Source organism: Talpa occidentalis, unplaced genomic scaffold, assembly GCF_014898055.3.
Source record: "Talpa occidentalis isolate TD23 unplaced genomic scaffold, MPIMG_talOcc4v2.1 talOcc4.2, whole genome shotgun sequence".
NCBI lineage: Eukaryota > Metazoa > Chordata > Mammalia > Eulipotyphla > Talpidae > Talpa > Talpa occidentalis.
Genome location: NW_023602073.1, coordinates 12,032,451 through 12,056,393, shown reverse-complemented (window position 1 = coordinate 12,056,393; position 23,943 = coordinate 12,032,451). Strand labels below are relative to the sequence as shown.

Genomic DNA, 23,943 nt, shown 5'->3' with positions numbered 1-23,943 from the left:
AGAAGATGTGGTACATATATACCATGGAATATTACTCAGCATTCAAAAAAGATAAACACATGCAATTTGCAGCAACATGGATGGCGCTGGAAGGGATCATGCTCAGCGAAATAAGCCAGAAAGAAAAAGAAAAATACCGGATGGTCTCACTCATAACAGGAATCTAGAAAACTTTAATAAGGGACCAGGAAAATGAATAACTATAAGAAAGTGAAAATCAAAATCAACAAAAAACTATGAGCCAGAGACACTTTTTGAGGGGTGGGGGGCGGGAGGGGAGGGATTGGGGTCAGAATGGGGGGTTTGCAATTGTACGGGGGAATATAAAAATAAAATTTATTATTAAAAAAAAACCACTATGGTACTGAAACAAAAACAGATACACAGACCAGTGGAATAGAAGAGTCCAGAAATAAAATAAAATAGATTGTCTATAGACAATCTACAGCAAATCAGTCAAGAAAATACACTGGAGGAAGGAGTGTCTCTTTAAAAATGGTATGGGCAAACTGGACATTTACATACAAAAAAACAAAATTAGATCATTATCCCTCACACCTTACAGAAAAAAATACTCAAAAATGGATTATATACATGGAAATAAGACCCAGAACTATAAAATACATTGATGAAAAATCAGGCAAAACACTCCACAACATTAGCTTCAGAGATGTCTTTGGGATTCTTTCCTAATGGCAAGAGAAACAAAAGTAAATATAAACAAATGGGATTATATTAAACATAAAAATATCTGCACAGTGAAATAAACTATCAGTAAAACACAAATTTATACTACTGAATGGGAGAAGATATCACATCATACATTTCACAAAGGGCTCCTATCCAAAAAATAAAGAACTGTAACTCAACAAAAAGAAAATCATTAACCCAATTAAAAATAAGCAGAAAGCTAAATAGACACTTCTCTAGAGACAGGCAGATTGCCAATAAGCACATGAAAAACTGCTCATCATCACTTATTATCAGGGAGATGCAAATCAAAACCACTGAGATACCAACTCACACCTAGGGGAATGGCACACATTAAAAACACCAGAAACAGGGCCTCCCCTGGTGGTACAGGTGATTGATCGCAGCGCTGTGAAGCTCTCCACAGCCTTTGCAGCACCAGTTCTATTTCCAGCCTGTGATGGAGATACCCACATGGTGCAGCAGACCTCTCCAGTCTCGCCTGCTCCTCCCCTCAGCAGTGTGTTTCGTCAGTCTGCCTATTCTGTTCCTCGCTCTGTCTCTGGTGAATCCTCTCACCCTCCGGCAAATCGGGCTGTACCCTGGTTCTTGTATAAAACAAATAAATAAATCTTTAAAAAAGAAAAACAAAAACACCAGAAACAACAAGTGTACATGGTTGGTGGGAATGTATTGGTTCAGTCTCTACGGAAAATAGTATGGAGTGTCTTAAAATACTGAAAATAGATCTGTCATGCGAACCATCAATTTATACCTTGGTATCTACCTGAACAAAGCAAAAACATAATGTGAAAGGGTATAGGCACTCCTATGTTTTTTGCAGCCCTATTTATAATAGCCGTGTTACAGAAATAACTTAAGTGCCCAAGGACAGAAGGTTGCATTACAAATATGTGGTATATATACACAATGGAAGACTACTCAGCTATTAAAAATGAACTCCTACCATTTGCAACAATATGAGTGGAACTGGAGAGGGTACTGCTAAAAGTATGTCAAAATAAGAAAGACAAATGCCAGATGTTTTAACTTACATATGGAAAATATAGAGAAACAAAACAAAGGGTGAGACAAAACCAAACCGATAACTCACCCCTGACATTTGACTGCTTACCTGAGACTACTTGAAGAGGAGAGTGGGATAATAGGAAACAAAAGAAGGAGGGGGTCCAATGGAGTATGGCAGAGGATTATTGGGTGTTTGCTTGTTGGCATGGTGTGAAAACATACAATTGTAGAGGTTTGAATCTATAATCCTGAAAACACATACAGTGTTGTATAATCGACATTACCTCAATAGACATAATTTGAAAAAACAGGCTCACCTGTGAGATGGGTACATTTTTAGCATGACCTTTTCTGTATGGCACAACAAGCACCCCACACATCCTACACCAACCACAATGGAGGAAAACTGTGCAGTGGTGTAAATAACAACCAAGACAAAGAGCAACCAAGAAGGTAGTCATTTTGTAAGGTCAAATGCAGTGGATCCTCCAAAATGTCAAAATGGTCAAGATTATGTCATAGGGAAAAGTAAATCATAACCTAAAATTCATAAAAAACAGAATAAGGGGAAGATGAGTTGCATGTAATAGATTACTCCATTTTTCATATGCTTGAATAGGCACAGCGGTCTTCCATGAATATGGTATTAGTTTGAACTTCTCTATTCTGCAAATAAATACCCAACTAATTGCAGAGAGATAGAACAGAAGCAAATATTTCTAACTGACACAAGTGTGGAGGAAAATAACAAAATGATGGTAGAATAAACATTCTGGATTCTGAAGTGTGATATTTTGCGTTCTCTTTCATAATATATTCTTTAAATATATTCCTCCATACTCTTCTAATTCTGACTGGGCATAGGATATTTGAAGAACTGTGCTAGCACCATTAGCCAGAGAACATAAGATAATTATATTTCCTATTTTTGCACATTGAGTGTTCTTTGCATTTGTGGAAGAATACATGTGTTTGTGTGTGTGTGTGTGTGTGTGTGTGTTTCATACTCTGACAGAGTAAATTATCATGGAACTTTATATATAGCTAGATAGATTTATTACACAACAAATATAATATATATAAAGTTCCATAATAATATATATTATATTTGTTGTGTAATAAATCTATCTATAATGTATGTAATAAATAATATATAAATATATTGTTATGTAATAAATCCATGTGTGTGTGTGTGTATATATATATATAAACCTATATATACATTAAGTCCCATATTTTACCATTTATTTGTTACAATACCTGTAAAAGCCTGGAAAGTGTATCATGCTGTGATTGGTCTAATTTCAATACTGGGCGTGGCTTGTCATGTGCTTTCATTGTCTTCTGGGTAAATGCGTCTGCGCATGGCCTGTCATGCTAGGCCACCTGGGTATGCCTGACCTGACTATCACCATCCTCCTAGCTCTGCTAGGAACCTTTTTCTGTCACTTTGTTTATCACCTGTATACAGTTGTACAGCAATGATACTTAAGTCATTTTTTAAAGGACCACTGCAAGAGGCCCCAAAGCACCAGACTGACCAGGTTAAACAAAAAGTCAGGAGCGAATCACGAGAAGACAGGATGCAGATGAAAGAACTCCTAATAAATCTTCCACGCTCAGAACCTGCTTGCTGACCTGGCGGCTTCTACAGGATGCCTTTCAACTCATGCCTGGGTGGGCAGAAGGTATTAAGGCCAATGATTTCATTCAGCAAGGAGATGAGCAAGTCATATTTTTTTTTAATTTTGTATAGGCGGGGAAAAGGAATAAAATATATAAAAACTGCATGTGGGTGCATATGTGCCACATGCACACACACCTTTGTTACCATTATTATAGTACTAGCCCAGACCACAGTAGCTACAAGACCCTCAGGGCCAAGTTTGTCCTGGGCTTTTTGTTTTTCACTCTATTTCCAGAATGTAAAACGTTTTCGGTATTAGAGTGAATGCTTGTTTAATGGATGAAGGAGGAAGAGCTTTCATCTCTTCTATTACAGTGTGCTTTGTAGTTCTGTTTGTCAGGCATGAACACCTGGACTTATACACTTTGGATCCCAGAATAATAAAATCAAAACCAGTCTCTTACCAGAAAACCATCACCATCTTTTAAACTTTAAATTTCTTTTTATCAAAAAAGTAAACAACTCTAGACCCATAACTCTGTAGGAAGAGGGAATGATGGGAGGGGGTTATGAGTAAATCTTCTGGGGTGCACAGGTTCCCCACATGGTGATTTGGGAAGAAGTTACACAAATACATTATACTCCAAAGATCTGTGTGACTGTGTGGAAGTTATCCCCACAACAGTAACACCATATAAGCCAGATAAAATGAGTCTTTAGGACAGCTATGGAGGAAAAAAAAAGAATAAAAAAAAACTTGCTTCTATGGAAAGAAGTAACCACAGCAGGAACTTGGCTTGTGAAATGAGCATTTCAGGGGCCTCCCTGGTGGCAGAGGGCTTAAAGTCTCAGCACTTTCTCCAGTCACTGCAGCACGAGTTCAATCTCTGGCCAGGGAACTAACCCACATGGCACAGCAGACTTCCCCTATCTCACCCACTGCTCCCCTCAGCAGTGTGTTTCAGTAGATCTGCCTGTTCTGCTCCCCACTGTCTCCCGAATTCTCTCACTGCCCCCCTGTACCTCTGTCCTACACCCCAGTTCTTATATGCATAAATAAGTAGAAATAAATCTTAAAAAAAGAAATGAGCCTCCTTTGCATCCTGCATAAACCCAGAATAAGAAATACTCATCACACTATGGTCACTTCGCAAAAGAGCCGGCAGTCCATTTTCTTAAATTGTAACTGATATAAAATGAGCTCATTTCATTCTTACAAATTTACCTCCTTCAGTCCACCCCAAATTTTTTCATATTTGGGCAGAATTTCAGAAAGTTCATTTTGCAGAGGTTGAGAATGAAGGCCTCACGTGTTGGTTGCAGACTGGCCCTCTGCGGCCATTTAGTTTTTTCTTAACTTCCAAAAGCACTGGAAATGTCTCTGTGTGATCAGGGTCTTAAGGACAAGCACCTACCTCCAAGTTTGATTGCGAGAACTCAGAACATCCTTATAACCCAGCAGGCCAGGGGTTGAAACTCTGGTTGGCATCTTTCACATAGACAGGAATGGGAAATGATTTGTTTCACATCCAAATGGGTCACATAACACCAGCAGCAAGGAAACTTATCTTTTAGTTTACCAGTAAGGCATTAAGAAAAAAAAATTAAATAAACAAATACCATTATTTTTATAATGAATGCGATTTTCTGAGACTAATAGGCAGAGAAGAGCGATGATTGTTATGTCTAAAAATCCCAAATGGCAAAATATAATTAAAGTTAGAACTGTTGAACAAATAAACCTGTTAAATACATAACATTACCAGGCAAAATAGTTGTGTGTTTATCACTTTGCCACTGTAATTACGTCGTTCCTGCAACTCTTCATGCATTTATTAATATCACGCTAACATTACAGAGGCTAAAACATAAATTGCAGAACACTGAGTGTAGTTCTCAGACAGAAATAGCATGATAGAAACACTTGTTATTAAAAAAAATAAATAAAAGGGACCTTTGGATTTAATGTTACTACTAATTACGTCATTGAAAAGTAAAAGATTTCTCTAACTACATGCATACCTGCCTTAAATGAATAATCATGACATACCTCCACATGGGTATCTGGTTAGAAAAGCCATAAAATTATCTATTGCAGGTCTCTTCAAGCATGAAGTACAGACATTGTTTAGTTTAATCTGAAAAAAGGAAACGCCAGGAAATGAAGCTAGTTTGCTATTTCCATGTAAATAAAAGACAAATATTTTTCAGTAATTTTAACTAATTTCCAAAGGTTATGGATAAACTGTAATTGGATAGATGTGGCTTAGAGTGGGTGTGTTAGTTATTAGGAGCCAGGAGAGGTCAGGAAATTAATTCCCTGGGGGTGAAAGTCTGTATCCAAAAATAAGCAAGAAGAGACTTTGAAATGATTTTTGAAAGCTTGAGAAAATCAGTGCCAGAGACTGCTTGGGAAAAGAAGGAGAAAAGGTGACTTGTATTGAATAGCAAAAGAAGGAGAAAAGACAGAGGAAAAAGAGAAGGAGAAAAAAGTGAAATAAAAGCAGGTATCTGTGAGCACAGAGCCCGTAAAAAAAAATCTTTATTGGCCAACTTAATTAAATACTGTTGGTACCATCAAGAAGTCACAGCAACAGGGACTGAAATATTTTAATAAAAATGACAAAACTTTTTTAAAATACAACAACAGCACCGATGGAAATCTTTCTTCTGGAAAATTTCCTATTAATTGATTTATTTTAATTTTGATGGAATTAATTTTCATAAATTAATTTTTACCGTTTGAATATCCAGGAAGTATGGAGAGCTTAGGATATAGAAGTTAACAAATTGACTAAATTAACATGATGAGTCACAATCTTCATTATGATTAATATCTAATAATTAAAATCTAATAATTAATATCTAATCATAACAATAGCCTTTTGGAGGGACTTATTTTTTACCACAATGTTTATATTTTATAACCATTGAAATTATTTGAGAGAACTAAATATTTTCGTAAAGTCAAAATTAATATGTTGGAGATACATACATATACATATACATATGCATATATATATGTATATGTATATATATATGTATATATATATATATGTATATATATATATATATGCATGCAAGGGGGTATCAGTCTAAATGATCTCAAAATGGAAAGTTATGATTCCTATTCCCCATACACCTGCCCGACAGATTTGCTCTCCTTAAATATGGAGAGTAACAACAATTCATTGTTTGTTCAATGATGAATCTTGGATAAAGAGCAAGATCTTGAATATGATTCAAAAGGCTCCTGAACACTCTCATGGCTGGACCCCTCTCCATCATTCTGTAATGTTGCAGCTATTTGAATTCCCAAGTGTGGCTTTATTCCTGAGCATTGGCACAAGCTATTCTCTTTTTATGGATATTCTCTTTTACAATTGCCTCCTCCAGCCTTTCCGCCCTCATCTGAAATATCACCTCCTCCAGGAAGTCTTCTCTGCTACCGAAAGCCCATATATCAATAGATGTCCTTGTTAAGGCTTTCAAAGGGTCATTGCTGATTTGATAAGCTCTTTAAGGACGGGGATCTGTGTCATCAATGTTTGAAACCAAACCCCAAGGAACAGTCATAGTACCTGAACTGTAGACAGAATTCACTAATTCAAGCTAGTTGAGCAAATAAAGGAGTCAGCAAAAGCAAACATAGAAAGAGGAAGAAGAAAGGACAAAATAAAAAGCTGTTCCTGTCCTGTAACTGTAAATCCACTATATGCCTGCACTGGTCTGCACATATCTACCCCTTTAAAATTCTTGCCAAACCCTCTTCCAGATATTGCCCACAGTGTACCTATGAAATCACCTTCAGCTTGATGTCAGTAATCTGCAATTTAAAGAGATTCCAGGTATGTAAGATTGTGGTTCACCCCAGCCTGTACTGTTAAGTGTAAAATACACAACAGTTTTTCAAAAGTTGACATTCCTAATAGCTGAGAATGCAAACTATCTAATTAGCAATTCAAAAAATATTGATCAAATGTCAAAATGATCATTTGGTTATTTTGGGTTATATAAAATACACTACCAAAATTGACAAAAAGAATGTAAAGACATAAAGGGTTGCCTAAATGCAAGCAGGTAGTTAATTAGAAGGTTGAGACTTAGTCATAATTTCCTCCCACAATTACCTTCCTGTGGGCTGTGTTTCAAAAAAGATAAGTCACGAAGAAGAGGGAATAATATGAAAGCATCTTCCACAAGAATTCTTAGACACAAAACCTTTCCCTTTATTAAATGTAGAGGAGAAACTTTCCAGGTTGAGCATATTTGTCCTCAGAATCAAACTGGCCCTCCTTGCTAAATCTGTTAAAAGGCCAGTTCTCAGGGAAGAGGCAGGAGGGAGACACAGCCTTGGATGTGGTAGTCAGAGCTGCAGGCAGCGGTTTCAAATGCAGTAGCATTGAACAAGAGGTCTGCTGAACTTGTCGTAATCCCTATGGAATATTAAGGTGCAAAAACTGGCAAGCAGAATAACTTTATCTGCAAAGAGAGAGTTCAGACATAGAACAAAAATCCTAGCCAGATCAACAGGCAGTTGTCACAGAAAGGTCCCAGAAACTCAGGTTTGTTATTGAAAAGTTGTGGTTTGAAGTCTTTCCAAGACCTTGGCAGTATCTAACGAGCCATTTCCAAAGAGGTACAAATAGAAAAGCAGGTATAGGGAGCCTCAAGTAACTTTAGTTCTTCTGTGAGGTAAGAACAAAATTCCCAACTCCCTTTAACAAGATACTTTTAAAGCCAGAGGCAGGTAACCATGTTTCTCTCATTAACAAGAAATACCTGGAGACAGAAATTCTCTCCCTATTTTAGAAAAATAGATTTCTTCTCTTGCTTGTATTATTTTTAAGAAGTTCCTCATCCCCAACCTCCCCAATCCCCTCCCATCCCTTATTTGGGAAAGAAAGACCGAAGTGCAAATGGAACAAATCAATTGGAACTGTGAGGTAAACACATACTCCTTGAATTGACCTTCAATGTTGGAACCACCATGACCTAACTCTATGTTCACTCTCTACATTTGCTCTATACGTTCGCTCTCTCGTGTCCCCTAGATGTTTTGCTGTAGGATCTGGATTCTGCCTCCACTGGTGGCTGATATTGCATTGGCCATCTTATTTGATCTGCCTGGGCCTCAAAAATCTCATTTTTTAAGCCACATGTGGCATTGTGGGACATTCTAGCTAGTATTGGGACTTTGGTGTATATAAATTCAGGGGAAGAGGTACACATAGACAACTGGGAAAATAAGCAGAAGGGCTCACAGAGCCAACAATGAGACCTGGATGACACTTTCTCACAAATAAAAGAAATTGGAATTTTTCTATGTTGCTCTGTTTAGGCCTATTTGCATTTTATCACCTGACTGTAAACTGACCTTGAAATTTGATCAGCATCAGTTCCAGGCAAGGTTAGTGTCTTCATATGCTGTTCTATCCAATATTAACATTATTTTAATATCTTTAGGGACACAGATTTATAATTCTTCAAAATATAAATTAAAAATGTTTGGATCACTTCCCCTTTTGTCTTTCATTTTTTTTTTCTAATTGAAATTCATTCAATTCAGTCCATGTTATTTTGACCCTCTACATAGTGATGATATGCAAGGATATCCTACATAATTCCCTACTTGCTTATTTCCAAGGTCCTAATGTTAAATATTGTAAGTATAGTAACTGGCAAAGTGCCGTTAGCTATTTGGAGACTATGTGCTAGATAAATCTTGCAAATAAATGAATAAATAATATATTAATGCCCTGGGTCCTTCTATTACCAGATTTATACAGCATAAAAGCACTATGGAGAACTGACAGTAACTTTAATATACATAAATGCCTGCATTGGATAATTCAGGCACAAAAATCCATTGTAGCTTGCTGCTTATTATTTTAAATTTGTTTTACACATCGCTAGTGTCTATTTCATATTTTCTACATTTTCACATCTCCTCCGATACCCTGTCTTTAAAGCATTATCCAAAATATCAGGAAAACTTTCATCTATAAAGTTTAAATATAGTGTTTGTTTACACCACCACGCCAAAGCAGAGTTCCAGCTCATAATGAAATATTTGCTAACACGGTGATACAGTATTTTAAAATCAGCTTTGACAACCTTCTGACTTCTCCCCAGTGCCTGCTCGCCTATATCGACACACACTGTGGACATTAGTGTGAGTGCTGAGTGCAATTCTTTAAATTTCCTCTTCCTTGATACCAATGGCCTGAAATTGAAAATTCCTTGAGCTCACGGAGGCCAGTGATTGTTGATTTCTTCAGCTGGCTACCTCCATTTTCACCCATAATGTGAAAGATGAGAGATGAAGCATCTTTGTTTGGCTTTACAATGGATGACTTTACAATGGATGACTTTCCAGCCACTTTGATGCATTCTGGTTAGAAAGAAAGGCTTAGAAATCATCTCTTGCTATATATATTAAATTTGCATTGTATTGGCAGGGTTTTTTTTTTTAATTCAATGCAGCTTTAGAATTAAAATTTGTGAGCTCATGCCTCATTATTCTGAGGCAAATATGAGTCAGTTTCTTCTTTATGCCGGAAATCAACTAGCGATCAAGTGCATAATTCTGTGGCAAGCCTTTGAAGAATGAAGAATATGAAACCTTCTAGTCACTTAGATTGAGTGATTGTCCCAAGAATTTTTGGATTAGGTACCTTCCTCTTTCTACCTCTTTTTCTTTTCTTTTTAAATTTTGAAATATATTTATTTTTTACATCATTGTTTATATTTGTACGATGTTTGATTTCTCCCCTAAGGGTAGCATCCCCGTGAAATTCCCATCATCACATTACCCGTCAACTGTCACCATAGTCCCTTGTGCTCTTCACTCTCATTTTGACACCCCTCTTTGCCCCTCCCCTGACATATGTCTTGGATTTATAATTTGCCTGCTAGTTTTGTCTTTTTTTAAAAAAAAAGATGTATTTATTTATTTATTTATTTATTTATATAAGCACTGGGTACAGTCAGAAGCGCAGGAGGGTGAGAGAATTCACCAGAGCCAGAGCGAGGAACAGAACAGGCAGACAGATGAAGTACACTGCTGAGGGGAGCAGCGGGCGCAGCAAGAGAGGTCTGCGTGCCATGTGGCACCCTCACCAGCAGCTGGGGATCGAACTGGTGCTGCAGAGGCTGCGGGCATCTTCGCATCCCAGTGCTCAACTGCTGCGCCACCAGGGGAGGCCCTTGTCTTTTTTTTTTTAACTTCGATGGTTTCCTTATATTCCTCCTATAAGCAAAACCATCTGATATTTTTCTCTTTCCTTCTGACTATTTCACTGAGCATACTCCCTTCTAGCTCCATCCATGTTGCTGTGAATGGCCTGAGTTTACCTTTTTGATTACTGAATAGTATTCCATTGTGCATATATACTACATCTTGAGCCAGTCATGTTTTGGGGCATTTAGGTTGTTTCTATATTTTATTGTAAATAAGCCTGCTTCCTTTTCTATGGTAAAGGATGATTTGTTCTGGTTATTTAAACTTCTCTGGAAATTATAGAGGTGATAGCATTGGTATTATTCCTTCATCGTGGGCCCCAGGTTTAAGACTTGTGTCCCTGCACATATTTGGGAGAAGCAGTACTAGGCAGCAGTATTTTCTAGAGAAATTCTGTATGATCATCCAGTCTTCCCCTTTTCCTCAGTTTCTCCTCTATGCATCCCAGACTTCACATGTCCCACATATTTCTAGGACAGTCAGAAATTTAGGTAGTCATGTGAATATCAAAAGTTCTTTTACCCAGAAATATTATTTACATTTATTTAATTAAAATTTCTCCTGCAACTAGTTCTGCAGCAATTTACGAGTCTGTACAAGAACAAGTGAAATCAGAGGTGCTGCATGAAATGAGGAGTTGAATGAAGGAGAAATGTGGAAGCAAAGAAAATGGAAGCAAATGGAAAATGTGCCAATAATGAAATGCATAAGCAATTCCACAGGTGAAGAGCAGTGAAGCAGACATGGTAGTTTTGTTTTTGTAACCGAGTTTCATACTTAATTCAATCAAAATAACATATAGGTTGTATTTCTTGCCTGAGGCTCACAATTTCAGTTCATCAGAGAGACAGGAGAGTTGCCCAAGAGAAGAGGAGAAGGCAGCGGTGGGGGTTGGGAATAGGAGAGAGGGAGGACACACAACAGGCACAAATAAACAGAATCCAAAAGCGCGTGTTGGAGGAGGGCAGCTGTTAACAGGCGCTGACGCTGATTTGAAATATATCACTTGTCTGTGCACCATTAAGACAGTCTTCTACCATTCCTATCTTCCAGCTACATCAATCTGCTTTCTGCCTTACTTTGCCTTACTTGTAGCTTATGGACGGTGTGCTCTGTGTTGATTAATTATGTTTATGTACAAGGCTGTGAAGGCCTGTCAGAATTCCATTTAGGCTGCTTGTCATGGGCTCATCAACACCTGGCAGGTTTGTTCTGCTATCCTCTGGAGTGATCCAGGCAGATCTCTGATGCAGAGAGGCAGGCTCCATGTCAATAACCAGGACCAAAGGTAAACCTGCGGTGTCATCACGGTATGATTTGCAGGTAGCAGGGTAGGGGAAAGGAAAATGCCAATTAAGTACAACACAAGTACGCCGTGTGTATGTATTCCGAGCGCAGTTCGCAACTCCCAGAGCTTTTCGATGGTGAATAATTGACACCCCTGGAAGGTGGATCACTGTAATTGTCCCCATTTCACTGAGGAGGAAATTGTCTTCATTCTGGAAAAGCTCGTTTGTGCTCTGTGCATCTTTGCTATATACCCAGGTACTTCACAGGGGTGCTACGAGGACCAATTACTAATTACCCGGAAGGGCTCTTCTGCTCTGATGAGATCTTCTGGAATGTGAGACAAGCGTCTGTGAGACAGTGATGATCCCTTCTCCGCGATTTCTCTAGCACTTGGCAAAGGGCCAGACACCTTTGGTCATCTAATCAACACTCTGAAGTAAGTGGGAAAAGAAAGGAAAAGCTGTAATGAGAAAGACACAGGGAGAGGAAGCAGGATCCACCCAGTTACGATACCCAGGTCGACATGACACCAGAAGAGAAATCTTAGGAGAAGCTCCCGTTCAGATAATAAAAAAAAATTCAAAAATTTTGCAGTTGGAAAGGTCCTTATGTCTACCAGCCACCAAACAAAGAATAATAAAGATTTAGTACAACCACCACTTAAAGCTGAACTAGGAACAAAGCCCTGTGTACTCAATAAGGATGCTTCAGCCAATGAGGGGCCCCTGAATAGGATGGTGGTCCCTACATGTAGTCTAGGGGTAGGGTCTACCATCTGGGCAGGTCTAAGTACACTCTATGGCATTTGCACACTAACACAACCACCTAATGACACATTTCTCAGGACATATCCCAGCATTATGGGTCACATTATTGTATATGGCAATATCTAATGAAAACAGGGCTTTAGTAATGTGGAACTTCCTCAAAATACTAAAACTGGATCAACTATACGGTTCAGAAACTCCACTCTTAGGACTCTAACCAAAGGACACAAACAAACACACTAATTCAAAAGGAAACCTGTAGTGCTATGTTTATTGTGGCACTATTTACAATTGTCAAGATACGGAAACAACCCAAATGCCCAAGACAGATGAATGGATCAAGAAGATGTGGTACATATACAAAATGGAATACTACTCAGTGATCAAAAATGACAAAACCACGCCATTTGCAGAAACACGGCTGGAGCTGGTAGGGATTATGATAAGCAAAATAAGTCACCTTACTCTATAATAACCTGTAAATTTAATGAGGGAAAAACTTCATCTATGTTATTCACCACTCAAGTCTCAGCTTCTATCACAGTGCCTGGAATCTCTCAACTAACCATCGTGCGGAGCTCAACTAAACATCAATTAACCATGCGGAGCTGCATTGTCCTCCAAGATTCCCTGACTAAAATGAAAATTGAGCACATGCAATACAACTTGATATGCACTAAGTATACTCATGAAGTTTGAGACTTAGCAAGAAAAAATGCAACATGTTTTGTTAATAATCTGTACTGATTCCAAAATGGCATAGAATTTTAGATGTATTGCATTGAAGAAAATTTAATTTATGATCCAAGTCACCTAGTTCTTCATATATTTCTTTTGGGTGTGGCTACTATGATTTGTTTTTGAGGCTTTCATTGGATCTGGATTCATTTATGGAAATAATTTGGGCTAATAGGAATTTAGTGATTTATGCAGAATTTCACCTTACTGAATTCTAAACTCTACAAAGAAAAGCACTACTTCTCTTTCCCCCACAACAATGAATATCTTTAGAGTCAACAGTTTTCAGATCACTGAGAGCAAAGAAATCAGTGTATCTAATTTTACTGACTTATTATTCCCAGTTTCTACCACTCTCAAAACTAAAAATAGCAGTGAACATTTTTGTAATAATTATTCTTTACCATGATTTCTGCAAAATGTTTTTCATGCCTTTTGGCATTCAATCCATACAATAACCTTTGGGACGATCAGTGTTACAGTTTCCCATTTTACAGTGAAGGATACAGTTAAGGATACTCGAACCCAAAGACATTTAATAAATTCCATAGGGTCACAGAACTTTTCAATAGCAGAAATAGCAATTGTATTGAAAGTAAGCCTGACACCACAGCTCATGCTCTTAACCACTAATCTAGTCCGTGTGTCTTTAACGCTGTCCTGATTTTTCTATTGAGAAAGACAAATCATAAAACAGAAGACCTAGAAATAGTGTTCTATACTGTCTGGTTTTTTGATGGAAACACAAAATAAAGTTCTGAAAAATAAATAAATCAAACTGTCCTGGATTTAGTGCCCTTAAAACATTTTCCGCTTTTTTTTTCTAGATCACACAATAAAGTGCTTCTCATAGAGTATATACTTAATAAATATGGATGACTGACTCTCATGAATTCTTCCATAAATATATACAGCCCAATAAACACATGCATATGCATATATGTATATCAATGTCTAGTCTAAGTATCTCCCATAATACAGACCCTTCGAGTAACAACCAGCCTGTCAAAACATAGTAAAAGGACTACATTTTGGAGAGAATTACAGTATCATTACTGTTGACATGGGTAGAATAGATGAGTGTCCCTAACCACTGCCTGTCAGGTCCTACTCCTATCTTAGCACCCAGTTTAAATAGTACTCAGCCAGCTGCCTGTGGATTTAGCCAACTTCGCATGTTAATGCAAAAGTCTGATTGCCCAGATGGTGTTTCTAGGCTTTTCATCAAAAACAGTAACTGATCCTGGGTCTGAAGCACATCTCCCCTGCAATATAGCCTAGTGCTTTCCTCTGTACACTGGGCCTGGAGATGATGTCTATTTTGATCATTCCCACCAGGAAGAGAAAGAGGAAAACAGAAGATATTAGGCCACGATTGACAAAATCAGGGGAAATTTCTGCAATGCTTTCCCCCTCATATCTTTGATGGTATTTTGCCTTTCCTTGCTGTTATTATTATATGTAGGGATGTGTGCCCTATTTGTGAATGTCCTTGAACAAGTGGTTTTCACTCCTTTGTGTATCCCCTATGTTACCAGCACTGTGGCTTTGCTCTTAAAAAGCAAAATAAACACTTGGTGAATTTAGGAAGCACAGAATAAACAGATAAATTAAAAACAAAACAAAACAAAAACAAAAACAAAGAAGCTTCAAATGTTCCTATGGAGTATATTGGGAGAAGGTCTAAAGTTCAGTTAGTCCTTTGCCCTCACGGAGAAAAAATGACTAATACATCAGAGAAATCACATCCCTCTAACAATGCTTTTGCACCATTCAATGTGAGACAAAAATAGAAGAGTCCTCAAAGCAACCGGTTAACAATTCTGAAGCCCTTCTATGTTGTTTAAACCTGGAGGATGGGGCCTCCCTGGTGGCACAAGGGGTTAAGCACCGCACTATGAAGCAATCCACAGCCTCTGCAGCACTAGCTCGATATAAATACATCTTAAAAAAAATAATAAAAAAAAAAAAACTGGAGGATGTGAAAACCTGGGTTAACATCTTTGCCCTGACTTATCTGGATTTCTGGGGAGTCACTCCTAATTACACTTCTAGAAAAAGATGCCTTGTAAGAGAGCCTCTCTTCCTACAAATGTTATCAATTCAGGCCTTCAGCAATCCTTCCTGGTTCTGTTTCAGTAAACAAGCATAGCAATAAATGGCTTTGAGCTGGCTAGTTGATTCTAATTTTTTTTTTTTCCTCAAAAAAAATTTTTTTTTCCAGCTACCTTTTCTAATTTTGCTACTCCCATAAGCGGAGCATTTTTACAGGATAAATTTTTCATTTCCAACTTAGAATTTTTCCTACACTTGGAAGAGGGTGGTTCAGCTACTCTGACCTTACAAAACTGCCCTCCACCCTACCAAGAAATCAGCAGGAGCTGTAAGGTGGAGAACATGAAGTTTGCATTTCTTTGCAAATCCATATTCATATGGTAAAGACTGTGTTGGTTCCAAAGTAAGGGGATGGCCTATCATGCAAAAAGAATGACAGATAAGGATTAGGTTTAATACTGGAAAACATTTAGAAACAGAAAGAAAGACTGCATTCATGACAGAAATAAAAGAGGCCATTCTTTGGCAAAACATAAAACAGCATCTGTTGAAACAACTCGAGTTCTGAGCTGCTTTCCATGGCATCCTTTGTTGCCCAAGGATGGCAGCTTCTCTCAGGCCTTTGAGGACATGAAATGATGACAGATGCAGGGTCTGTGCCAAGAAGCAAGAAAAAAAACCTCACATTTTGATGTGCAACTACTTGATTCTCAGCCATCTAGAAATACAGAGAGGAGGCTGTCAATTGCATTGAATGACCTGCTTTGGTAGCAGTGGGGTGATTAATTTCCAGCTTTGTCCTGCTCCCTCCCGAATGTGCTGAGCACGTGACCAGTTTTCTGGCTTTGAGGAAAAAGATATACCCCATGTGTGTAATCGATTCCAGGTGTACCAAAGTGGGAGCTCTGCCCTTTTTCCTTGGCTCACGACCTCATTGACAAGCTGGTGTGATGCATTTGTTTTTTCCGTGTGAAATATTTATAATAACGCAGCCCAGCAAAGTCCTGTTCGACTCACCTATTTATGGCAACCACTTATTCCTGTCAGTATTTTTAACACAGAAGGTTTATGCTTGAGATAAGGAAAAACAAAAACAATCTTGGTCAGGCCTTAAACCAAAGAGCTAAATAACCGAGGTCACTTACCACGTGTAAATTATTAACAAAGCTTTTAATACACACGAATGACTGATTGTAAGTATCATTAGAAACAGAGATGATGAACTTTTTAAATGATCAAGGTCATTTTCATTTGGATAGTGCAGGAAACAGTAAACATAAAAAATAAAAACGTTTCTATGTTTCACATGTATTCACAAAATTTCTCAGCTATAGCTGATTAAAGAACTAGTAACATTTTACTTCCTTTACATAGGAGGTAGCTAATAGATACCAGCCATGCCAAGGGGAAAAAACTGACTTTGTTTTACTGCAAGCAGCTTTTATGACTTTTTCTTTTGATGTCTGGACCATGAAATAGGCCAGAGCTACTCTGTTGTTTACAGTATACCTTTTTATTCTCTTAATGCGTTGCCAATTTTTATTTCCTTTAAGGAACCCTAATAGCAAAACATATATCTACTTATAAAACCAGTCCCTTAAACATATTCTCTATTCTCTCCATTACATGCTGTTTCCAAGAATCTTACTTTTGTTGAAGACTATAGTTAGCTTAGGCCTCAATGGTGGCCTAGGGGTTAAGACTCAACACTACCACCACAATAATCTGAGTTTGATGCCAGCCAGGGAGCTAACCCACATATGCCACAGCAGACCAATCCTTTCTCACCCGCTGCTCCCCTCAGTATTTCAGTAGATTTGCCTATTATGATCCCCACTGCGTCTCTGGTGAATCCTCTTAGCCACAAACCTCTGGCCTACACCCCAGTTCTTTTATGCAAAAATAAATAAAATCTTAAAAAAAAAAAAAAAAAGACTGTAGTTAGCTTGTCCATAGTAAATGACACGTTCATGGACATGATGTTTAACTTAAACCACCACGGTCAAAGGAGAATTTGACTTCAGTTGTTTTAAAGATGAATAACATAAAAGAAGGAGTACAGATACATAATCCTGAGATTTTAGTAGCAATGGCCCTAACTTTAATTTCATTTGTACTTCTCTGATATAATATGGGAGGTGGAAAGATTTATCCAGTAGAAAAATCTTCATGAAGACTTACCTTGATGAAAGGAGGTTTTTTGTTGTTGTTAATGTGTCCCAAAGGTAACAATTTGCAGTGGCTGGTCCATCAGGGCCCAGGGCTAGATAAGTGTCGTTAGATATCAGTTCCTTGTGACCCAGTTGGAGGATCAATTACAGTTATTTCTGAGAACTGTTGAATGTTGCAGCTGAGGTTGAAATTATTGGCAATGATTATTGAAATTATTGATGCAGAGAGAAAGCATTAAAAATGCAAAGTGTATCTATTTGGGTTTGTCTGGGCACAAGGGTAAATCTCTCCACTTGATCTGTGTTCTTCTGAGACTGTACTAATAAAAAAATCAATATTGGACAGATTATTAGGATTATAGACGAAAATTTATTAATATATATATATGGAGGATTTACATGGCTGCAAATTATGAAGTATAATGAGGTGGGCCAAGGGTGTTTACTCTGTATTTAGGGATCTGGAGTATCGAGAAAGAAAGAAAGTCACATAGCAAGGAAAGTGTTATTCATCTTTCCTCCTAGCCTTCCTGAGAGGACTTGTACACTGATAAACCTACACAGAGATCATACCCCCAAACTACATTCTTCTAGGTAATAAAAAAGGGGAACAGTGATTGCTTCTTTAATTGGGAAAAGGGAAAGCAACTGAGACAAGGACAAAGTTTCTCCTTTGATCTCTAGGATCTCCCCTACTTATAATAAACAGTAACTGTATTTTTTAAGATATTGTAAGTAAGACTTCTCCTGGCTCTCAAGATTCCCACTGCACTGTAGTCCTCCAGCCAAAGGAGACACTTATTGGAATAGGCCAACCCTGGCCTTAGTAAGAAAAGTCTATCTCATCCTTTTGGGGCTACCAATCCCACAAAATGAAAGAATTGCAATTTGGGATATGCAAATTCAGGTAGAAAATCTAAAATGTGCCCTATCCTCTGAAGGACAAAGTTAGGGTTTTTTATGGGGAGAAAAAGGGAAGATGAGATAGTGGTTAAAAAAGAGTCAACTATTTTTACACTGATGTCTTATTGGGCTCCCCTATATTCCTGCTATAAGTGAAAATATCCAATATTTTTCTTTTTCCTTCTGGCTTATTTCACTGAGCATAATTCCTTCTAGTTCCATCCACGTTGCTGCAAATGGCATGAGTTTATCTTTTTTGATTACTGAGTAATATTCCATTGTGTATATGTGCCACATCTTCTTGATCATCATCTATTTGGGGGCATTTGAGTTGTTTCCAGGTTTTACCTATTGTAAATAGTGGTGCAATAAACATAGGGGTACAGGTGTTCTTTGAATCACTGTTTTTGTGTCCTTTGGGTAGATCCCTAGGAGTGGAATTGCCAGGTCGTATGGTAGCTCCATTTTTAATAGGAAAAAAGAAAAAAAAAATAAAGAGTCAACTACTGTTGGCCTCCCCAGTGGCGCAGTGGGTTGAGCACTTTACTGTGAAACTGTCCACAGCCTCCACAGTACCTGTTCAATTCCCAGCTGGCCAGGGAGAATCCCACATGGTGAGGCAGACCTCTCCTGTCTCGCCCACTGCTACCCTCAGCAGCATATTTCTGTCATCTGCCTGTTCTGCTCCCCACTCTGTCTCTGGTGAATCCTCTGGCCTGTACCCTAGCTCTTGTATAAATAATAATAAAAAATCTTTAAAATTAAAAAAAAAGAGTCAACTACTGTTAACAGGCTTCAATTATTCTTGGCTATACATAATTGGTTACTAATTCCTTGGAAAGGGTGAAAAAGAAACTGATTCTATCTTCCTGCTAAAAGTCCATAATCATCAGTACCCAAACACTTGTTTGCTTGATGGTTTCCTAAAGCAATTGCTTTTGGCCCAGTTCAAGGAAATTATAATATAATTTCTCTGTAATGGCTCCTGCCTCCATTTTTAAAATGGCTTCACAGATGTCTACTTTTCAGAAAGCCATAGACTCTGTTCAAATTCAAATTAGCCTTCTAAGCATATAAGCAGACTTGTGAGCTCTTGCAGCAGAACTGATATCCTACATGCTGTCTGACTTGAGGATGCATAAAAGCCCCTTATAGCTACATCAGGGGTTAAGGAAGCAAAATTGTCTAAAACATTGAAACATTTCTAAGAAAGAATAAGGTTTTGACTTAAGCAGATAGTTTTCCCTATTCAAGAAGAAAAAATGAAACTCCTTTCTTGTACCAGGAGCGCCTAGTTTGAGATTGTATCAGGGAATCTTTTTGTTAATTTCTGATCTGAAATGCAGATCAATGAAAGTGTAAACTCTACTAGTTGATTAGGGACCTTTTTTTCCTCTTTCCTCAAAATAACTTTTATTATAAAACTTTCAGAATGTTCTAATAGATACATTTTTAATAGCTTCAGTATTTAAACATTCATTGGCTTTCCATGCTGGATTTCTGTGCTCAGATTCAATCCTGAGGAATCAATAGGATAAAAACATGGATGACAACTATTTTTTCTTATTTTGCCTATGGGATGTCCATTGACTACTTCCCCATCCCCAACACGGTCCACTGTATGTAGGAACTTGTTCTTCATTGAAGCAAACTTTGCCAAAATATAAAGAAAATATTAGAGAAAAGGAGAGACATAACAAAAGAAACCATGGAGGAGAAGCAATAGCAGCTCCAAATATCCCGCACCCTGATAAATATCAAAAGTCCAACCAAGTTAATTTTAAAGATCTAATTGATTTTACTAAACAGTTTGTGAATTGGGCAGCATCCCATCTAGCGAATAGAAAAATGCTGCAAGAAGGTGCTGGAAGGTTTTTAGGGAGAGCAAGAAGGTGGGACAATGTTATTAGCAAAAAAAAAAGAAAGATCATTTCAGGCAAAGGGTTTCCATTAGGGGAAGGCAGAGGGTTTTACCAGACGGAATACCTCCTAATTCCAACCAGGTAACTCCAGATGGATTAGTTTAAATTTCCACTTTTGGAAGAGGTTAAAACTACAGTTAAGAATCAAATCTGGGGAACTGGCATGAAGTATTCCATTTTGTGCCTGTGCTTGCTCAGTCAGTGTCTTCCCTCTCTCTCTCTGTTTCTCTCTGTCTCTCTGTCTCTCTCTCTCTCTCACACACACACACACACACACACAGAGAGAGAGAGAGAGCGCTTAGCCTGAATTAAATGATATAATGATGTATTTATTGTATATTATGTGAAATGTACTTATACATTTTATCTCTATTAGTATCTCTAACAATCCTTTGAAGTGGATATTAATATTCTAAATTTTGGCAATAAATTTCTGGAACTCAGAAAGTATAAGAAACTAACCCTGGCAGTTGTTAAGTGGTAGAGTGAGAATTTGTGTCCAGATCTCTAATTCCAGAACTTATATTCTCCCAGCTCTCCATGCTGGCTGCCACCAACTACCCTGAGTGAAATGCCTTAGGCAACCAATGCAACAAAATCTTGCTTCCCTGGTTCCTTCTCTAATTCAAGGTTATTTTTAAGTGCCAGATCCCTTCGGATATCTCTGTTGAGAAAGTCACAAAGTTCCTCTCATATTTTATTCTTGTAAATATTCAAAATCAAGAGGCAAGTTTCAGAATTAATATTGGGATCCGGGTTTGCCTTCAAACCCAACTTACTTCTCCCTCAGGATAAAGTCTCAGGTCATTTTCATGTACTTAAAATACCCACCTGACCTGGAAAAATTATCATTAAAAGAAATGCATCTACCAAGGAACCAAGTTCCTGAAGTCTTGGCCTTAAAGACACGTGAGGGCCAGAACAAGGTTGCAGTGGATTATTTCAAGTTATTCCACTAAAGTTACATAGGCCATCAAGAAATGTCAAAAGCCTAGAAACATAGAATCATGTTTCTTAATCTTCTCAAATAATGGCACAAACCAAGCAAAGGAGACTTTGAGAAAAGAAAGAAACAATTGTTAAGCCCTGTTGTGTCCTAACAGTTAATAACACAAAGGGTATATTCACAGTGGAAAGATACTTTCCCTTTCTTTCAAGATAGGGGACAATGTATTGCAAGTTATTTTTGTAGATTCCTTCCTCATAGGACTCTGTAAACAGTCCTGGTGCAAGAACAAAATTAAAGATTCAATTCATGAAACTGATTCATCTTGTATTTCAGGAATTCTAATTGAATATTTATACCAAGTGCTATAACCTAAAGAAGAAATACAGGTCTTTGTTGGTCCTGTTTGCTAAGTGAGACATGCCAGTGGCTCATCTTTGAATCAGTAAAACAATGACTTCTTTTCAATCCAAAATCTGAACATTCGTCACAATGGTACCCAGAATTTTTCTACAGTTGTTATCTTCTCAATAATTTTGCCCCAGTCCCCTGTCCATTATCCTCCAAGTTCTAAATCATATCCAAAAAGTGCTACAAAATAGACTTCTGGCTCCTGCTATTTTCCATCTTACCCCGCCCCCAACTTTTTCATCAGCAAGTCCTAAAATGGCTCAGAGCTGTAGTTATGGAAAACACAACTTAATGCCCTGTATCATAACATAATTTTATTTGGAAAGCTAAAATACAACTTGACGTTAAACATTTTAAACATTAGAATGCTACAAAACAATGGAAATTTTTGGACATAAAAATTGTATATTAGAAAATCTGTTCTCCTTCTGGATAGGAAATGCAATTTCAACACCAGATCATCAAGAGTTGCTTCAATGTTGTCCTCCTTGGAGAATTTTGGGATTTTATGACAGTGTTGATTGGCATGGAAAGAAATTATATTTAGATTTCTTTTTTATTTAGTAAACATATTTTAAAACTATCGTATGTGTATACTTCACTGAGATGTTACAAATGATTATTTTGTAATGAAGTTTCATAAGCAAATGTACATATTTGTCTCACTTAGTGTTATTCATTCAGAAAATCTAGATAAAATTGTGGGGTTGGTCTACCCAAAAGGTCAGATAGAGTTTTTTTTTTCAATATGCTCAGAGTAGTTCTCTTTCACTACATGTCATCTTGATAAGAAGGGAAAAAAAAGTCAATCCTGACCCTGTCAGTCAAAGGAAGTCTATAACCACTATTTTAAGAATGCAAATATGTTAAGATAAGAGCAGTGAAGATTCTAGAAGCTTTTAACCTTTTCCTAATGAAAAAGCAATCACTCTTGTACCTTTTAATGACCTATAAGAATGTAGTTTGGGGGGAAGGGGTATTTCATCCAGATGTAGATTTATCTGCGAACATGTTCTTTCTGTCTGAGAATCTTATCTTGACCTCCTCCTTGTCAGTCATATGAAGCCTCCCCCTTTCTGTCCTTGACACCCCAAGTTCTTAAGCAGAAGATAAAAATTTCTGACCTATTCCATTATTCTTTAGAACTTACAATGATGGAGACTACCTGGTGGCACAAGGTCAAGTCTCAGCACTCTAAAGATCCACAGCCACTGCTGCACAAGTTCGAGCCCTGGCCAGGGAGCTACCACATGGCACAGCAGACCTCTCCTGTCATGCCCGCTGCTCCCCTCAGCAGTGTATTTCAGTCCATTTGCCTGTTCTGATCTTCACTGTCTCTGGTGAATCCTCTCAGCCCCTGCACCTCTGGCCTATACCCCAGTTCTTGTATGCATAAATAAATCTTTTTTAAAAAGAACTTACAACCATACATGTGTTATTAAATTGATTTTTCTTTGCTAAACCCATTTGATGCTGTTTTGACTACCCATCCAGCCTGAGAGAACCCAGAGGGGTGAGGGATTTTCCCCTGTACTCAGACAGAAGCTGATCTCTAAACCAGCTTCAGAGATGTCATTCTGTTAGAGCAAATGTTTATATACAAACCTAACTCCAACACAGAGGTAAATAACTTTCTTCCCACACAATGCTACCCATTGAGATTTACCTGTCACATCCCAACACACAGTAGGTTCTTAATTACTTTTTGACTATGTGTATATATTATACATGGAATAAATTCCACTACACTCTGTTCATTTTGACCATCCTCAAATCTGACAGGGCTTGTCACATGATAGGCTTTAGCAATTGCTACTTATTGGACAAATGAGTAACTCAAGCTCACGTTGTGTCCCAACTCAACAACACTGTGTAGTTAATACCTCCTGAAAGCACAGTTTGCATCATTTTCTATACTATACTTCAGTGATTGATTGGAAAGTGGGCTCTTTCCACAAATTCAAAGCTATAACTACGTTTTAAAGAAAAAAGTTCAGACTACAGAAGCCTCAGAGTAGTGTCTAAAAACATGAAATAAATATGCTTTATCAAGGAGAGAAAAGAAGCAAAGACTCTTTGATTTTGAATGCATCTATTCACCTTCTTATGGTTTGCTCTAAGTAAATATATACATTTTGAGTCATTCTTTAG

General features: G+C 37.7%; 2 long non-coding RNA genes across 2 annotated transcripts in view; both read right to left on the bottom strand.

Annotated features, from left to right (window-relative positions):
• Positions 1-389: 389 nt before the first annotated feature.
• On the bottom strand, positions 390-4,929 carry LOC129146370 (uncharacterized). Its single transcript, XR_008553007.1, has 3 exons — positions 4,762-4,929; positions 1,165-1,298; positions 390-689 (listed from the first exon to the last, which is right to left on the bottom strand). It is a non-coding gene; the product is annotated as an uncharacterized LOC129146370 (long non-coding RNA).
• A 473-nt stretch (positions 4,930-5,402) lies between these two features.
• Positions 5,403-23,943, bottom strand: part of LOC119253083 (uncharacterized) — an 82,602-nt gene continuing 64,061 nt past the window's right edge. The window contains exon 4 of the long non-coding RNA XR_005126984.2: positions 5,403-5,484. This is a non-coding gene — a long non-coding RNA (uncharacterized LOC119253083). The remainder of the gene's footprint in view (positions 5,485-23,943) is intronic.